Here is a 15,172-nt window from a genome sequence, read left to right as displayed (position 1 = left end):
ACAGCTAGTTCACTCTTTCTAGGGTCAAAATATGTAACAATACAATGCATTTTACTAATTACAAGAGTTTGGGTTGAATTTGGAGTGTTTAGACACCTTTTTTACCCTTTTTCCCAAAACAGGCTAAAACCGAGAAAACATTGATTCGAAGCAGTAAATTCATTTGTTACTGTTTCTAGGGTCAGAATGTGCGACAACCCAATGCAATTGACTAATTATAAGAGTTCGGGATGAATTTGGAGTGTTTAGACAACACTTAAACCCCTTTATCCCAAAATAGGTTTACACCGAGAAAACAGGCTAAAACGGAGAGAAACATTGATTTAAAGCAGTAAACAGCTATGTTACTCTTTCTAGGGTAAAAATATGTAACAACCCAATGCATTTGACTAATTATAAGAGTTTGGGTTGAATTTGGAGTGTTTAGACACCACTTTGATCCTTTTTTCCCAAAACAGGCTAAAACCGAGAAAACATTGATTCGAAGCAGTAAATTGATTTGTTACTGTTTCTAGGGTCAGAATGTGCGACAACCCAATGCAATTGACTAATTATAAGAGTTCGGGATGAATTTGGAGTGTTTAGACAACACTTAAACCCCTTTTATCCCAAAATAGGCTTAACCCGAGAATACAGGCTAAAACAGAGAGAAACATTGATTTAAAGCAGTAAACAGCTATGTTACTCTTTCTAGTGTCAAAATATGTAACAATCCAATGCATTTGACTAATTATAAGAGTTTGGGTTAAATTTGGAGTGTTTAGACAACACTTAAACCCGTTTTATCCCAAAACATGCTAAACCGAGAAAACAGGCTAAAACCGAGAGAAAACATAGATTCAAAGCAGTAAATTGCTTTGTTACTCTTTCTAGGGTCAAAATATGTAACAATCCAATGCATTTTACTAATTATAAGAGTTTGGGTTGAATTTGGAGTGTTTAGACAACACTTAAACCCGTTTTAATCCAAAACAGGCTAAAACCGAGAAAACAGGCTAAAACCGAGAGAAAACATAGTTTCGAAGCAGTAAACAGCTAGGTCACTCTTCCTAGGGTCAAAATTAGTAACAATACAATACATTTGACTAATTACAAGAGTTTGGGTTGAATTTGGAGTGTTTAGACACCACTTTTACCCTTTTTCCCAAAAGAGGCTAAAACCGAGAAAACATTGATTCGAAGCAGTAAATTAATTTGTTACTGTTTCTAGGGTCAGAATGTGTGACAGTCCAATGCAATTGACTAATTGTAAGAGTTCGGGATGAATTTGGAGTGTTTAGACAACACTTAAACCCCTTTTATCCCAAAATAGGCTTAACCCGAGAATACAGGCTAAAACAGAGAGAAACATTGATTTAAAGCAGTAAACAGCTATGTTACTCTTTCTAGGGTCAAAATATGTAACAATCCAATGCATTTGACTAATTATAAGAGTTCGGGTTAAATTTGGAGTGTTTAGACAACACTTAAACCCGTTTTATCCCAAAACAGGCTAAAACCGATATAACATGCTAAAACCAAGAGAAAACATAGTTTCAAAGCAGTAAACAGCTAGTTCACTCTTTCTAGGGTCAAAATATGTAACAATACAATGCATTTTACTATTTACAAGAGTTTGGGTTGAATTTGGAGTGTTTAGACACCACTTTTACCCTTTTTTCCCAAAACAGGCTAAAACCGAGAAAACATTGATTCGAAGCAGTAAATTCATTTGTTACTGTTTCTAGGGTCAGAATGTGCGACAACCCAATGCAATTGACTAATTATAAGAGTTCGGGATGAATTTGGAGTGTTTAGACAACACTTAAACCCCTTTATCCCAAAATAGGTTTACACCGAGAAAACAGGCTAAAACGGAGAGAAACATTGATTTAAAGAGGTAAACAGCTATGTTACTCTTTCTAGGGTAAAAATATGTAACAACCCAATGCATTTGACTAATTATAAGAGTTTGGGTTGAATTTGGCGTGTTTAGACACCACTTTGATCCTTTTTTCCCAAAACAGGCTAAAACCGAGAAAACATTGGTTTGAAGCAGTAAATTGCTTTGTTACTGTTTCTAAGGTCAGAATGTGTGACAACCAAATGCATTTGACTAATTGTAAGAGTTCGGGATGAATTGGGAGTGTTTAGACAACACTTAAACCCGTTTTATCCCAAAATAGGCTTAAACCAAGAAAACAGGCTAAAACCGAGAGAAACATTGATTTGAAGCAATAAACAGCTATGTTACTCTTTCTAGTGTCAAAATATGTAACAATCCAATGCATTTGACTAATTATAAGAGTTTGGGCTAAATTTGGAGTGTTTAGACAACACTTAAACCCGTTTTATCCCAAAACATGCTAAACCGAGAAAACAGGCTAAAACCGAGAGAAAACATAGATTCGAAGCAGTAAATTGCTTTGTTACTCTTTCTAGGGTCAAAATATGTAACAATCCAATGCATTTTACTAATTATAAGAGTTTGGGTTGAATTTGGAGTGTTTAGACAACACTTAAACCCGTTTTAATCCAAAACAGGCTAAAACCGAGAAAACAGGCTAAAACCGAGAGAAAACATAGTTTCGAAGCAGTAAACAGCTAGGTCACTCTTCCTAGGGTCAAAATTAGTAACAATACAATACATTTGACTAATTACAAGAGTTTGGGTTGAATTTGGAGTGTTTAGACACCACTTTTACCCTTTTTCCCAAAAGAGGCTAAAACCGAGAAAACATTGATTCGAAGCAGTAAATTAATTTGTTACTGTTTCTAGGGTCAGAATGTGTGACAGTCCAATGCAATTGACTAATTGTAAGAGTTCGGGATGAATTTGGAGTGTTTAGACAACACTTAAACCCCTTTTATCCCAAAATAGGCTTAACCCGAGAATACAGGCTAAAACAGAGAGAAACATTGATTTAAAGCAGTAAACAGCTATGTTACTCTTTCTAGGGTCAAAATATGTAACAATCCAATGCATATGACTAATTATAAGAGTTCGGGTTAAATTTGGAGTGTTTAGACAACACTTAAACCCGTTTTATCCCAAAACAGGCTAAAACCGATATAACATGCTAAAACCAAGAGAAAACATAGTTTCAAAGCAGTAAACAGCTAGTTCACTCTTTCTAGGGTCAAAATATGTAACAATACAATGCATTTTACTAATTACAAGAGTTTGGGTTGAATTTGGAGTGTTTAGACACCTTTTTTACCCTTTTTTCCAAAAACAGGCTAAAACCGAGAAAACATTGATTCGAAGCAGTAAACAGCTATGTTACTCTTTCTAGGGTAAAAATATGTAACAACCCAATGCATTTGACTAATTATAAGAGTTTGGGTTGAATTTGGAGTGTTTAGACACCACTTTGATCATTTTTTCCCAAAACAGGCTAAAACCGAGAAAACATTGGTTTGAAGCAGTAAATTGCTTTGTTACTGTTTCTAAGGTCAGAATGTGTGACAACCAAATGCATTTGACTAATTGTAAGAGTTCGGGATGAATTGGGAGTGTTTAGACAACACTTAAACCCGTTTTATCCCAAAATAGGCTTAAACCAAGAAAACAGGCTAAAACCGAGAGAAACATTGATTTGAAGCAATAAACAGCTATGTTACTCTTTCTAGTGTCAAAATATGTAACAATCCAATGCATTTGACTAATTATAAGAGTTTGGGTTAAATTTGGAGTGTTTAGACAACACTTAAACCCGTTTTATCCCAAAACATGCTAAACCGAGAAAACAGGCTAAAACCGAGAGAAAACATAGATTCGAAGCAGTAAATTGCTTTGTTACTCTTTCTAGGGTCAAAATATGTAACAATCCAATGCATTTTACTAATTATAAGAGTTTGGGTTGAATTTGGAGTGTTTAGACAACACTTAAACCCGTTTTAATCCAAAACAGGCTAAAACCGAGAAAACAGGCTAAAACCGAGAGAAAACATAGTTTCGAAGCAGTAAACAGCTAGGTCACTCTTCCTAGGGTCAAAATTAGTAACAATACAATACATTTGACTAATTACAAGAGTTTGGGTTGAATTTGGAGTGTTTAGACACCACTTTTACCCTTTTTCCCAAAAGAGGCTAAAACCGAGAAAACATTGATTCGAAGCAGTAAATTAATTTGTTACTGTTTCTAGGGTCAGAATGTGTGACAGTCCAATGCAATTGACTAATTGTAAGAGTTCGGGATGAATTTGGAGTGTTTAGACAACACTTAAACCCCTTTTATCCCAAAATAGGCTTAACCCGAGAATACAGGCTAAAACAGAGAGAAACATTGATTTAAAGCAGTAAACAGCTATGTTACTCTTTCTAGGGTCAAAATATGTAACAATCCAATGCATATGACTAATTATAAGAGTTCGGGTTAAATTTGGAGTGTTTAGACAACACTTAAACCCGTTTTATCCCAAAACAGGCTAAAACCGATATAACATGCTAAAACCAAGAGAAAACATAGTTTCAAAGCAGTAAACAGCTAGTTCACTCTTTCTAGGGTCAAAATATGTAACAATACAATGCATTTTACTAATTACAAGAGTTTGGGTTGAATTTGGAGTGTTTAGACACCTTTTTTACCCTTTTTTCCCAAAACAGGCTAAAACCGAGAAAACATTGATTCGAAGCAGTAAATTCATTTGTTACTGTTTCTAGGGTTAGAATGTGCGACAACCCAATGCAATTGACTAATTATAAGAGTTCGGGATGAATTTGGAGTGTTTAGACAACACTTAAACCCCTTTATCCCAAAATAGGTTTACACCGAGAAAACAGGCTAAAACGGAGAGAAACATTGATTTAAAGCAGTAAACAGCTATGTTACTCTTTCTAGGGTAAAAATATGTAACAACCCAATGCATTTGACTAATTATAAGAGTTTGGGTTGAATTTGGAGTGTTTAGACACCACTTTGATCCTTTTTTCCCAAAACAGGCTAAAACCGAGAAAACATTGATTCGAAGCAGTAAATTGATTTGTTACTGTTTCTAGGGTCAGAATGTGCGACAACCCAATGCAATTGACTAATTATAAGAGTTCGGGATGAATTTGGAGTGTTTAAACAACACTTAAACCCCTTTTATCCCAAAATAGGCTTAACCCGAGAATACAGGCTAAAACAGAGAGAAACATTGATTTAAAGCAGTAAACAGCTATGTTACTCTTTCTAGTGTCAAAATATGTAACAATCCAATGCATTTGACTAATTATAAGAGTTTGGGTTAAATTTGGAGTGTTTAGACAACACTTAAACCCGTTTTATCCCAAAACATGCTAAACCGAGAAAACAGGCTAATATTAGTATATAAGAAGGAGAAGAGAGAGGGAGGCCGGTGAGGCCGAGCTGCACAAGGAAGAAGAGAGTAGCCGGTAAGGCTGCTAGTACAAGAAGTGTGGCCGGTAAGGCCATGAGTGGTGTGGGAGCGGCCAGTAAGGCCGTGAGCACAATAAGAGTGGCCAGTAAGGCCATATGGGCCGTGAGAACAATGAGAGTGGTCAGCAAGGCCATAAGAGCAATGTGAGAAGAATTGTGAAGTAAAGGCCTTATAAGAAGAAGAGGCCCAAGAAGAAGTTAAATGTCTCACAAAGGGAAAAGAAGGGAAGGAAGGAAGCATGTGAGACCTTGGTTGGTGAAGAATGAGACAACCAAGGGAAGGAGCTGTCCCTTTCACCATACACCCACTTGTGCACCAACGGCTATATGTCACTCTCACCTCTCATTTATCTCAAACGGCCATATACATTTGTTCTCCTATATTAAGCATTGTAATCTCTCATTTTGTAATATATTACAACATTATTCAATAGAAGAGAAACCGTTTTCCATCTCTACACTTGTGTTCTTGTTCATATCAACAATGTAGTGTGTGTAGGAGATTAGCGGTTAGAGGCTGCCCTTAAGGCAGCCTATTCTCTTCTCAAACCCACCTAAACTCTTCTTTATTTACTTCTTATTCCCTAGCTTACTGATTCTAAGTTCTTTCTATCTAAGTACACAAACTCTTAAGTGTTGTGATACTTTAACAAGAACTAGTCTCAAACTAGGTTGTTTACTCCTTCATAGATCCTCTTACTGTCTAGTATTTGGGGTCTATTTTAGTGTCTTTATGGGGAGTTCATCACAAGTTGATGACCTCTTCTTCCCCTTGAGATCGAGTTAGTTTGTTGTGGGTAAAGGGGGATTCATTCACCAAGTGTTTGTCTACCCTCTCTTGTGAGCTTTGTCTCATAAATCCCAACATGGTATCAGAGCAGGCTCTGTTCTTGGTGACTCAAACTCGTTCTCAAGTTGGTTCTCTTAGGAGTTAGCTTAATTAAAGTTTTAATCCTAGCCTAGGTGTTAAATCGCTTAGCTTAGTTTCTTTAAAAACTTTAATTTTGCTTTTGTTGTTAAATCGATTCTCTAGCAGCTCAATGTTGAGTAAGCTTGGTCTTGGGTCTTTGTAGAGTTCATAGACCAAGTGTGTGAAAGAAATCGATTTTAAAACCTCATCCTTAGGCTTCACCGATTGGGTAAAAGCTTGGGTTTAAATTGAGGTGGTGATGAACCAAGGAGCAAATTGTTCTTGTTCTTGGTAAGGATTCACGTGTTTTTAGGCTTGTATAGAGCCACGAAATCCTTAGGATTTTTCCTAGGATTCTCTTAAGATTTAGTTAATTTTCCTTTAAAGGTTTAATTTTGCTTTTGTTAAATTTCCTTTAAAGTTTAATTACTAAATCACTTCTTCTTCTTCTCAAGGTTGAGAAAGCTTTGTTTCTGGTCATATGGTGTGTCCAGGTTCGAGTTTGAGGAAGAGAGAGACTTTATTTTAGCATGTAGAGCCCGCTTGGTCAAATAGATTCAAGTTGGTCCAAGATGCATTCTTTTAACCGTTGGACAATAGGCTGTTCCAAAGGCTTTTGTTGTTTCTTCTTTGCTTGGGACCACGAAAAACATCTTCTATATGTTATCTTCGTGGATCTAAAGCCTTAATCTCTTGAAGAACACTTGTTTAAGTGATTCTACAAGGAGTTTTGTTGTTAAACCTTTGGAGAAACTAATTTTCCATAAGGTCCATTGTGTTTCAGCCATTAAAGCACCAAAAGAGATTGTCTTCTTGGATGTTCTTGGCTGTCAAAGCTTCTTTCAACTCAAGAAAACAGAGTTAAACTCTGTCCATAAGAACTCTTGAGCAGATTCTCTATTCTACTCTCCATTCATCTTATACTACCGCCAATACTCTCCCTTATACTCTCACTTTCTATTCTCCATATATACTCTTATTAATTCTCTAAATTCTCTATTTAATTTCAGTAATATTCTCTATACTCTAATCTCTAACAATCTCTTGTTTAGAATCTGTTCCATTGATTTTTGGTTTCAGTTTCAGCATTGAAGATTGTGTGGAGCTCGCTCACTATCTCAAGGAGAAGAAGTGGCGAGGTTGAAGGCTACAAGATAGCCATGTAAGAGCGCAGCACAATGCCTGGAGTTAGAACCAAGGGCCACCAAGTCTTTGTTAAGCTGGTGGAAGGTGATGAATCAGTCCAAGAGCATGTGTGTTAGTGCCAAGTTGTTGATCGGATGTGCACAATGGTCTTTAGGAAAGGTGATGCACAAGGTTTCAACTGTTGATTGGATGTGCACAAGAACGGTGATGCACAAGGCTTCAACTGAGGTGATGAGGTTTCAGCCCATCATCAAGTAAAGGTTACGGGGGAGATCAAGTGACTTCAGACCGTACCTCACAGATTCTGCTCGGCCACAAGCAAAAGTCTTTACTTAAAGCTCAGCCGAAGCGTCTCAAAGATCGACTCGGACGAAACCCTTCCACTGCGATTCGGCTTCCGCGTTATTCATTAAAGTTCGAGACCACAGAGTCATCTTGCCAGTGGAAGTGGAATCATACCAATCCGAGCAGCCGTTCGAAAGTTATGTCCGATTCAGTGGGCATGTGTCAGTCTGACAAATAAAACTGACCGGGTTTAAAACCATGGTTAGAGGAGCGGTCTCAAGGAGGAATTCCAAACCGCAACAGTGATCAACTCTCTCCCTCCTATCCATCAAAACACCATAAAGGCTGTGCTCTAAACTCTTCTCTATTTTAATTCATAAATTCATTACCTTAGCTTCATTACTAGTCTTTAGTCTTTAATATGATTCTTCTTAAATTGTCACACTTTTAGAAATTTTCTTTGATATTCCTCATAGCAAACACTTATTCTTTTCTTCTTTATCACTTGTTTAAGGGTAAAGGAGACTATGAGAGCCTCAAAGGAATTCTAAAGGAACAAGGATGGAGATCATAAGGAATGTGCTAAAGGCAAGGAGGGCTAAGGAAGTGTAGCGGTTCAAAGGCTTAAAGAGAAAGAGAGCTGGTTCTTGACAAACCAAGATCAATGCGACATCAAGGACCGTGGAGACTACACTCTTTTTACTTAACAAAGTTTTCTCCCAAGTGGTTTTCTTTGTTAAGGTTTTTAATGAGGTAGTCCTCACGTGTCCACGCTTGATCTTTGGTCCCCATGGTGCCCTGCAGATCAAACGTGCGGGGGAGTATTAGTATATAAGAAGGAGAAGAGAGAGGGAGGCCGGTGAGGCCGAGCTGCACAAGGAAGAAGAGAGTAGCCGGTAAGGCTGCTAGTACAAGAAGTGTGGCCGGTAAGGCCATGAGTGGTGTGGGAGCGGCCAGTAAGGCCGTGAGCACAATAAGAGTGGCCAGTAAGGCCATATGGGCCGTGAGAACAATGAGAGTGGTCAGCAAGGCCATAAGAGCAATGTGAGAAGAATTGTGAAGTAAAGGCCTTATAAGAAGAAGAGGCCCAAGAAGAAGTTAAATGTCTCACAAAGGGAAAAGAAGGGAAGGAAGGAAGCATGTTATAATTTGGGATCTTGATCACCATGTCCGTACAAGTCAACGTCCGTACAAGTCAACGACCGTTCTCTCTCATCGGGCCAACCATACCATCTCGTGTAGAAGCCCACTTGAAGTCTTCTAAGGCTTGTATGAGACAACCAAGTCTCTAGATCCTTCTCCTACCGACCGTTGGAGTTTGTGTGCAAGTGGGAAGATATTTCAACTCACAAGTCACATGTTATGTTAAGAAGGAAGGATGTCACTTTCAGTCATGTAAAGCGTGTATAGGATCCCATAGGAATATGCTGTTTACTTTGTCTATAATTAGGATGTATCTAGGTTCTTTTTCAAGTAAGAAGTTTGATTCTTCTTCTATACTCTCTCTCTTACACTTCCATACTCTCTTCTACTCTCTCGTGCGAACACTCTCAAACTCACTTGATCTCTACACTCTCTCGTTTCTAAACTTACATGGTATCAGAGCCTTGTGGTTCCTCTCGTTAAACTCTTCATTCACTCTACTTTCTTCCGCAACTCGTTCATTCAATCTCTTGAGTTTTTCTTTAACCGTTGGGTAAACTTATTGACCATTGGACAAAACTCCATGGAAAGCACCAAAACCTTGGTTGTTCCAGTTACTCTCAAAGGAGAGAACTATTTGTTGTGGGCAAGGACCACAAAGACGGCGCTATGTGGCCGAGGGCTTTGGACCCATGTGACAACAAGTGAAGCTCCGAAGGGCGAGCCGACTAAAGACGGCAAAGTTGTGGCCACAAGTGGTGAAGAAAAGTGGTTTCAAGAAGACCAAAGTGTTCTCGCCATCATACAAAACTCTCTCGATGCTCCAATACTCGAGGCCTACTCGTATTGTGAAACGGCCAAGGATCTATGGGATACCTTGCAAAACGTCTTTGGTAACACTACCAATTTAAGCCGAGTCTTTGAGATCAAGAGAGCCATCAACAACCTAAGCCAAGAAGACATGGAGTTCACCAAACACTTTGGGAAGTTTAGGTCCCTTTGGGCTGAGCTTGAGATGCTTAGGCCAGCGACTCTTGATCCGGCAATCTTGAATGAGAGGCGTGAACAAGACAAGGTGTTCGGCCTCCTCCTTACGCTGAATCCATCTTACAACGATCTTATCAAGCATATCTTGAGGTCGGACAAGCTTCCCAGCCTGGAGGAAGTGTGTAGTCAGATTCAAAAGGAGCATGGTTCCATGGGGTTGTTTGGTAACAAGGGGGAGCTTGTAACCGCCAACCAAGCTGATGTAGCGACCGCAAACAAGGGCTACTATCGAGGAGATAACAAGAAAGAACCAGTGTGTCACCACTGCAAGAAGCCGGGCCATTTCAAGAATGAGTGTTGGATTCTCCACCCACACCTCCGAGTAAACCGACCAATGAACCACCGTGGAGCACCAAGAGCTCATCGAGCGAGTGTGGAGCCATTGGTTGCTGAACTGAACCCTCGAGCTCCGGATATGAATGGAACTGCCCTGGCTGCCTCGTCGGACCTCGTGAGGAAGTCTGATCTTGATGCGCTCATTAAGGCACTCAAAGAAAATTCCGGTAACTCTTATCTTGCCTTGAATCAAACTAAACCGCTCATAGTTGATTCCGGTGCTTCTCACCACATGATTAGTGATTCTAGGTTAATGAGTGATATTAAACCGGCTAGTGGTAATGTTGTGATAGCAAATGGTGAGAAAGTGCCAGTTAAAGGCATTGGAAACTTGAAATTATTTGATAAAGATACTAAAGCGTTCTATATGCCAAATTTTACTTCCAACTTGCTATCAGTTAAGAGAGCCACTACTGATTTGAATTGTTATGCAATATTTGGTCCTAACAAGGTTCATTTTCAGGATATTGAGACAAGTAAGGTCCTTGGTCAAGGAGGTTCCAAGGGTGATCTCTATATGCTTGAGGACTTGAATTTATCTGCTTCTTGTTTTAATTCGGTTGTTGTTAAACCTAGTGATTCTATTTTACATGCTAGGCTAGGACATCCTCACACTAGAGCTTTAGCTTTAATGTTCCCTAATATTTCTTTTCAAAATGATGGGTGTGAGGCTTGTATTCTTGGTAAACATTGCAAGGCTGTTTTTCCTAAATCTATTACTATTTATGAAAAATGTTTTGATTTGGTTCATTCTGATGTTTGGACATCCCCTTGCTTATCTAGAGAAAATCAAAAGTATTTTGTGACTTTTATTGATGAAAAATCAAAATATACTTGGATAACTTTGCTTCCTTCTAAGGATAGAGTTCTTGAAGCTTTTACTAGCTTTCAAAATTATGTCACTAACCACTATCATGCCAAGATTAAAATTTTGAGATCAGATAATGGTGGAGAATACACAAGCCATGCCTTTAAGCAATATCTAGCCGAACATGGAATTCTTCATCAAACTAGCTGTCCATACACACCACAACAAAATGGGGTGGCTGAAAGGAAGAATAGGCATCTCATGGAGGTAGCAAGGTCCATGATGTTCCATACAAGAGTTCCAAAACGCTTTTGGGGAGATGCCGTGCTCACAGCTTGTTATCTTATCAACCGCACACCAACAAAAATACTCAACGACTTGTCTCCATTTGAGGTATTGAACAATGAAAAGCCTAACTTTGATCATTTACGAGTATTTGGTTGTGTTTGCTATGTGTTGCGACCAGGTGAACTAAGAGACAAGCTTGATGCTAAGAGTACTAAGGCAATGTTTATCGGCTATTCTACAACTCAAAAAGGATATAAGTGCTATGACTCGGAGACAAGAAGAGTTCTTGTGTCTCGTGATGTCAAGTTTGTGGAGTCACAAGGATTTTATGATGAGAAGAACTGGGATGAACTTCGCAATCTCTCGACCTCTTCTTCCGATCGGACACGCAACCTCCGGGTGATCCTTGAGAGGCTAGGTATTGAGAATGATCGGATCACCAACGCGCCGGCCAGTCAAGCATCACCAGAACAACCTGAGCCATTCCCTGAGCCCGACCTTGATCCACCCACTTCTCATACCAACGACGAAACTGAGTTGCCCACGGATTCGACCGAACTACCCGGAGACAACAATGATGTGCCATCCGAGGAACCGGCTGAGCAGCTTGAAGAAATTATTACACTAGGCAGAGCTAGCTCAGAGGCGGGAACTATAGTTCCTCTTCGACGTAGCCAACGTCTCAAGTTTCCCCCATCTAACTGGAAGAACACTAGAGTGTACTACAACAACATGGTCGTCGCACACCCAATTCAAGCTGTATGCACGCTGGCACACTTTCCGATGGAACATCAAGTGTTCCTTGGCCAAATTGACCAGCATTGGGTTCCCAAGACATATGATGAGGCCAAGGACCACAAGGTGTGGCGAGACGCAGTTGATGCCGAGAACACGGCCATGGTGCAAAATCACACATGGGACGAATCAGACTTACCCAAGGGCAAGAAGGCTGTGACGTCTCGGTATATCTTCACTATCAAGTATAAGAGCAATGGGGAGATTGAACGCTACAAGGCCAGACTTGTAGCTCGTGGTTTTACGCAAACGTATGGGGAGGATTACAAAGATACGTTTGCTCCGGTGGCCAAATTACACACAGTTCGAGTTGTTCTCTCCTTGGCCACAAACTTGGATTGGGATCTATGGCAAATGGATGTGAAGAATGCGTTCTTGCAAGGAGAACTTGAAGATGAGGTCTACATGCGGCCACCGCCTGGTCTAGAGGACACCATAGGCCCGGGAAAGGTGCTGAAGCTCAACAAGGCAATATATGGCCTTAAACAATCGCCTAGAGCATGGTACCACAAGTTGAGCACAACCTTACTTGGGAAAGGTTTTCGCAAATCAGAATCGGATCATACTCTCTTCACACTACCAAGTGACAAAGGTATAGTGGTCATTCTAGTATATGTTGATGATATCATCATATCTGGAAGTGACAAGGTAGGTATTCAAGAAGCTAAAGAGTTTCTTAAGTCAGTTTTTGATATTAAAGACCTTGGAGAACTTAAGTATTTTCTTGGTATAGAAGTGTATAGGTCTGATGAAGGATTGTTTTTATCACAAAGAAAGTATGCTCTTGACCTCTTAAGTGAAGCAGGAAAACTTGGATCAAAAGCAGTGACCACACCTCTTGAAGAAAACTACAAGACAGCCGGAAAGGGGGAGCCTCCATTCGAAGATGTCACGCGATATAGGCGTCTAGTGGGTAAGCTCATATATTTAACTATCACTAGGCCTGATCTTTGTTTTGCTGTGAACCAGGTAAGCCAACACATGCAAAACCCAACTAGACACCACTGGAACATGGTGAACCGAATCCTTAAGTACATCAAGGGAGCTCCGGGACAAGGCATATGGATGGGAAGGAACAAGAGCACCGAGTTGATAGGATATTGTGACGCTGATTACGCCGGAGACCATGGGGATCGTCGCTCAACCACCGGATACTGCACGTTCTTGGGAGGAAACTTAGTCACATGGAAGAGCAAGAAACAAAAGGTTGTCTCGTTATCTAGTGCGGAGTCCGAGTATAGAGCCATGAGGAAGTTAACAACCGAGCTCATGTGGCTTAAGGCACTATTGAAGGATCTTGGAGTTGAATCATCAAAGCCTATCACTATGCATTGTGATAACGAAGCAGCCATCCACATAGCCACCAATTCCGTGTTTCACGAGAGAACAAAACACATAGAGGTCGATTGCCACAAGGTGCGAGAGCAGATTCAGCTAGGCGTCACACTCCCATGTCATACAGACAGCAAAGAGCAACTAGCCGACATTTTCACAAAGGCGGCCAGCCCACAAGTGTGCGAATACATTCACCCTCGGCTAGGACTCATGGACCTCACCAAACCTTGAGATCCTACGCTCTTTTTCCCTTAAGTATAATTTTTCCCAAGTGGTTTTATATACTAAGGTTTTTAATGAGGTAGGTGATCAATGGTTCAAGCTTATGTCATAGGGTCCAATGACTAAAGCTTGAGGGGGAGTATAATTTGGGATCTTGATCACCATGTCCGTACAAGTCAACGTCCGTACAAGTCAACGACCGTTCTCTCTCATCGGGCCAACCATACCATCTCGTGTAGAAGCCCACTTGAAGTCTTCTAAGGCTTGTATGAGACAACCAAGTCTCTAGATCCTTCTCCTACCGACCGTTGGAGTTTGTGTGCAAGTGGGAAGATATTTCAACTCACAAGTCACATGTTATGTTAAGAAGGAAGGATGTCACTTTCAGTCATGTAAAGCGTGTATAGGATCCCATAGGAATATGCTGTTTACTTTGTCTATAATTAGGATGTATCTAGGTTCTTTTTCAAGTAAGAAGTTTGATTCTTCTTCTATACTCTCTCTCTTACACTTCCATACTCTCTTCTACTCTCTCGTGCGAACACTCTCAAACTCACTTGATCTCTACACTCTCTCGTTTCTAAACTTACACATGTGAGACCTTGGTTGGTGAAGAATGAGACAACCAAGGGAAGGAGCTGTCCCTTTCACCATACACCCACTTGTGCACCAACGGCTATATGTCACTCTCACCTCTCATTTATCTCAAACGGCCATATACATTTGTTCTCCTATATTAAGCATTGTAATCTCTCATTTTGTAATATATTACAACATTATTCAATAGAAGAGAAACCGTTTTCCATCTCTACACTTGTGTTCTTGTTCATATCAACAATGTAGTGTGTGTAGGAGATTAGCGGTTAGAGGCTGCCCTTAAGGCAGCCTATTCTCTTCTCAAACCCACCTAAACTCTTCTTTATTTACTTCTTATTCCCTAGCTTACTGATTCTAAGTTCTTTCTATCTAAGTACACAAACTCTTAAGTGTTGTGATACTTTAACAAGAACTAGTCTCAAACTAGGTTGTTTACTCCTTCATAGATCCTCTTACTGTCTAGTATTTGGGGTCTATTTTAGTGTCTTTATGGGGAGTTCATCACAAGTTGATGACCTCTTCTTCCCCTTGAGATCGAGTTAGTTTGTTGTGGGTAAAGGGGGATTCATTCACCAAGTGTTTGTCCACCCTCTCTTGTGAGCTTTGTCTCATAAATCCCAACAGCTAAAACCGAGAGAAAACATAGATTCAAAGCAGTAAATTGCTTTGTTACTCTTTCTAGGGTCAAAATATGTAACAATCCAATGCATTTTACTAATTATAAGAGTTTGGGTTGAATTTGGAGTGTTTAGACAACACTTAAACCCGTTTTAATCCAAAACAGGCTAAAACCGAGAAAACAGGCTAAAACCGAGAGAAAACATAGTTTCGAAGCCGTAAACAGCTAGGTCACTCTTCCTAGGGTCAAAATTAGTAACAATACAATCCATTTGACTA

The 15,172-nt window shown here is 39.8% G+C and overlaps 1 long non-coding RNA gene across 1 annotated transcript; it reads left to right on the top strand.

Annotated features, from left to right (window-relative positions):
- The first annotated feature begins 10,252 nt into the window (after window positions 1-10,252).
- Window positions 10,253-10,980, top strand: LOC147950176 (uncharacterized). The gene is made up of 2 exons (XR_015596261.1): window positions 10,253-10,397; window positions 10,694-10,980. It is a non-coding gene; the product is annotated as an uncharacterized LOC147950176 (long non-coding RNA).
- Window positions 10,981-15,172: the final 4,192 nt, after the last annotated feature.

Source organism: Camelina sativa, chromosome 1 (assembly GCF_030686135.1).
Source record: "Camelina sativa cultivar CO46 ecotype springtype chromosome 1, ASM3068613v1".
In the NCBI taxonomy this organism is placed as follows: Eukaryota; Viridiplantae; Streptophyta; class Magnoliopsida; order Brassicales; family Brassicaceae; genus Camelina; species Camelina sativa.
The sequence above is the reverse complement of the archived record's forward strand: the minus strand, read 5'-3'. Positions and strand labels throughout refer to the sequence as shown.